Raw genomic sequence first — 4,722 nt, 5'->3', positions numbered from 1 at the left:
CCTTGAAGCTGCTCTCCCTCCTGACTGGTCCAGAGTTCCTCCTGTTCCTCTTTAATGTGTGGGGGTTCTGGGTCCTCCTGTTCCTCTTTAATGTGTGGGGGCTCGGGGTCCTCCTGTTCCTCTTTAATGTGTGGGGGCTCGGGTTCCTCCTGTTCCTCTTTAATGTGTGGGGGCTCGGGTTCCTCCTGTTCCTCTTTAATGTGTGGGGACTGTGGGTTCTCCTGTTCCTCTTTAATGTGTGGGGGCTCTGGGTCCTCCTGTTCCTCTTTAATGTGTGGGGGCTCGGGTTTCTCCTGTTCCTCTTTAATGTGTGGGGACTGTGGGTTCTCCTGTTCCTCTTTAATGTGTGGGGACTGTGGGTTCTCCTGTTCCCCTTTAATGTGTGGGGGCTCTGGGTCCTCCTGTTCCTCTTTAATGTGCGGGGGCTCGGGTTCCTCCTGTTCCTCTTTAATGTGTGGGGGCTCGGGTTCCTCCTGTTCCTCTTTAATGTGTGGGGGCTCGGGTTCCTCCTGGTCCTCTTTAATGTAAAGAATACAATATGTACATCTGAGATGTAGTACAGTAAAAAGTACAACATGTACCACTGAGGTGTAGTACAGAAAAAAATACAATATGTACATCTGAGATGTAGTAGAGTAACGAGTACAATATGTACCTCTGAGATGTAGTACAGTAAAAGTAAAACATTCACCTCTGAGGTGTAGTACAGTAAAAAGTACAATATGTAACTCTAAAATGTAGTACAATAAAAAGTACAATATTCACCTCCAGTGGCAGCCGTCCAATAGAGGGCAACGGGGCTTGGCCCCACCCACCTTGAGCCACAAAAAAGAAAAGAAGAAATATAATTATATGAATTAATTATACACAGTCAATATTTTGTTTTTGAGCTATGGAATATACCCAGTAATATTTGTAAAATAGGATATCTGCACCAAATATCTGCTTTTCCTCCTCTGCTAGTGCACCTATGAGCTGCTCACATGCACTTCTCTGGGGCTCGTGCACATCGTGGGGCTCACCCAAGGAAGACGGATCTAATACGCAGTTTAGCCAATCACTGATTAAAGAAATAAATGAAATGACATACAATTTATCCAATCAGTGCCCTAAAAACTACTTCTGGGAGGGCTATTCTGATCAAGCCCAAGGCTGCGCATTCCTGTGTCTTCGTCTCCTTGGGCAGACGAGGCGCGCACCACCCATTATAATAACATTCAGCAGCGAGTGCGAGCAGGAGCGCTACTCTTCACAGAAAAACCAAACGCTAACTCGGTATAATCTCTCCTCCAACACCCGTTTGAGAGGAGCCCTTTGGTGGAGAAACTACAGGACCTCAGAATAAGACAACAGACTCGTGTGAAAGGGAGCAGCTTCTGTGCAGACCTAAGCTACATCAGTATGGTGTGGCTGGATGCAGTATTTTACTTTCCATGCTTGCTTTTTTTAAAATCAACATAGACCGATCCAGCATGGACAGATACAGGAGTTAGCATATGAGTGTATTTTAAAGCTAGCTTTACACTACTTTGTCTAGCCAATGAAAATACACCATCATGTGTGACGTGATCTGTAGTCAAGGGGAGGAAGGGAGGGAATGTTTGATGTCTGAAAAAAAAAATGCGACAGCGGGGAAAAACAAACAAATAATCGGATCGTTGTAAGGTAGGCAGCTGTTTGTTTGTAGATCTGAAACACAAAGGCAGACATAATCAAATGTTTTTCTTGTTTTTCATAAGCCAGGCTACCTCAAGGATTTTCATGCACAATGATCTTACTAATACATGATGCAAATAATGTTGGTGTGTGTTTGAGTGTGAGAGAGACTGTCTGTACATTTGATGTGGCTCTTATGATTAGAAATATTGTTTGTGTAGATACACCTCCAATATAATACAGTGCTAGGTTGTATATAAGTTTCACCAAAATGTAATATTGTTGAGTAAATTTCTCTCGTGTGATTTATGTTCCTGCCTGAAAAGATAGAGAACCGAGTCAGAGAGAGGAGACAAGAGACAGAAAAGAAAGATAGCAAGGAGAATAGAAGCAGAAAAAGAAAAGAATAAGCAAAAGACTTGAAAGAAAAGAAAGGTAGGTAATAGGGCTGCCACAACGAATCGATAAAATCGATTATCAAAAGTGTTGGCAACGAATTTCATTATCGATTCGTTGTGTCGCGCAATTATTACGCCAGGCAATAAGTCGCGGCGAAAAACAAAAAGAGCGGATCAGAGCAACTGGCCGCCAGCGTTTCTGAGATTGGAGTGAAGCTGACGTTGTGATCTTCGCAAAATAGAACATCTTTGATGTGACGTGTCGAGTCTTGGCCAATCAGCGTTAAGACGTCGACAGCGTCTTCATTTCCCTCAAACTTGTTTTTAATGGAAGCTAGTCAGGTTGCTATCACATTAGCTAAGTGCTTGGGTTGTGTATTGTCATTAAAGTTACTTTATGTTCCGTCACAGTTCAATCTTGCTTGGAAAACAACGTAATGTGATGAAACGTGCCGTCACCCCCCCGGTCTGGTTCAGTTCACGCTGTCACTCGTTAACGCTAAACCGGCACACCGGCGGATCTGGCTGCAGGTTGTTGTTTTTTTTACTCAAAGTAGAATGAATCAAATCATGTAGTTGGGCTTAGCCAACAACGTGATGTCGTGGTCGTTTGAGACCCAGAATGAAATAGTTTAAGGAAGAGGACGCTTTATATGCAGCGCAGCTTGATGAAGTGGTCAAAACAGAAGTGAGAGGAGCAGTACAGCTTCCCACTGTCCCAGTGTTTCATACATATTGATGAAGCAGGGTATGCTAAATGCAGCCACTGCTCCAAGGAGATCAATTTTAGTATTGTTATAATAAATTCTGATTATTATTTTAGAGCCTTCAACATCGGCAGCAGGATGTGGCCTCCGTGGGTCCCAAAGTCGTTCCTCTCCCTCCTCCCACTGTAAATGCTTTATGTAACCTGAAAAAATACAATATTATAACATGATGGTGACATTAGCATGATGACGAACAAACAAAACATGGTTATGCTTTTTCTGTTATTCATACAGCCTCCAAACCTGCAGACGCCGGACCATCATCTAGCTCCTCGTCTGCTGGACCCACGACATCCACCGGTAGTGTAAGTCATGGTAACTTTCTTTGTATACCAATTTATGAAAATCTGATAATTTTCTTCAATTTAAATGTGTTGTTTTTTATTCTGTGAATAGGTCACACTCCTGAAGACATGGAGACTACAGTTTGGGAGTGTGGCCGGTGCAGGGAACCCGACACTCCCGAGAGCTCGGAGGGGCTCGGTGTCGTGGGTCCAGTGTGACAGCTGCCACTTGTGGTATCACACCGTGTGTGTGGGCTGGGACGAGGAGCTCGATGAGGATGATGATTCTTTTAAATGTAATTTTTTTTTTTATTGAAATAAACGTTCATCTTTTCAAAGATTTGCACAAGTAATTTGTCTATTGCTAACTCCTGTTATCTTTGGGGTCAATACGACACCATTCAATGTTTAACGTCTCTAAATATCTGATTGACATACCTTTTTTTGCTTCATATTTTATGACTCCCTAATTTAATAGGGACAACTGGATAAACATAAAATGAACACAATGATACGTGTTCAATGTCCTGTACACGCCGGTGTTCTTTTGATAAAAGATATTAGTACATTTGAAGGTAACAGGAGGGTTTTAACAAATAAGCTTTCAATCATGAATACTGGTGTTTTTAGTTGTAATATAACTCAGTGTTATCATAGTAATTGTTATGTACAACATGTGTGCATCATTTTTAAATGTCATGCATCAGCTGGTGTTAAGCCAGTGACTGACATGAGAAGAGTTTAACAAAACATCCAGCAGGTGGTGGTATACACTCAAATTGAAATTACGGTGCTTTTATTGCATAGTTTGGAGTTGTTGAAGCGTGATATTTCATTGTGAAGGACAGAACTACGATCCCGGATATATTGACTGCATTTTGGTGGCCCTGAAACAATCTCCGAAAAACCAACAGCGCCGAGTGTTTACTACGAGGATAGAAGTATGTCACAAAAATGCCACCAGCCGCCACTGTGTACCTCTGAGATGTAGTACAGTAAAAAGTATAAACGCGAATACTTCTGTACAGTGCCTGTAACTCTACCTCAGTACATGGGAATACTCCAGAACAGTACCTGTAACTCTACCTCAGTACATGATGTGAATACTTCCTCCAGAACTCGTTACATCAGTTTAAAGTGATAAACAAACAGAACCAACCTGCAATTTGTATCCGGACTTCCGGGTTGAAAAAGTTCCTCTTCGTACTCTGCTATCGCTCTTTCAAACAGCATTTGGACTTTAGACATTTTCACAACGACAGAAACGTTTTCTCCACACAAACCCCGTTTCCTCTCCATTAAACTGGGACGAGCTGTGTTGACTTCCGTGCCCGTCTGTCTGTTTGTAGCATGCTAAGCTAACTTCAATATCTTTGTAAACTACCGGGAGATGAGTCAGAGGAACAACATCCGGGGGAAAAGGCGAACATCTATAAGTCCATTCAGAAGGTTTATCCAGACATACAGAGACTCTGCTGGATCAGTACTGAAGGAGCTACCTGATGCTTTATCAACACAACAACGAGACGCTACTGTTTGTACTGACGGTAGCCGCCATGTTGCTCATGGAGGAGCATCCGGGTCTTCTTCTTCTTCTTCTTCTTCTTCTTCTTCTTT

General features: G+C 42.5%; 1 long non-coding RNA gene across 1 annotated transcript; it reads right to left on the bottom strand.

Moving 5' to 3' along the window:
- Nucleotides 1-442: 442 nt before the first annotated feature.
- Nucleotides 443-4,378, bottom strand: LOC306746197. Its single transcript, XR_013771128.1, has 3 exons — nucleotides 4,265-4,378; nucleotides 766-815; nucleotides 443-517 (listed from the first exon to the last, which is right to left on the bottom strand). It is a non-coding gene; the product is annotated as an uncharacterized lncRNA (long non-coding RNA).
- Between the last annotated feature and the right edge of the window lie 344 nt (nucleotides 4,379-4,722).

This window comes from Taurulus bubalis, assembly GCF_910589615.1.
Source record: "Taurulus bubalis genome assembly, chromosome: 13".
Taxonomy (NCBI): Eukaryota; Metazoa; Chordata; class Actinopteri; order Perciformes; family Cottidae; genus Taurulus; species Taurulus bubalis.
The sequence above is the reverse complement of the archived record's forward strand: the minus strand, read 5'-3'. Positions and strand labels throughout refer to the sequence as shown.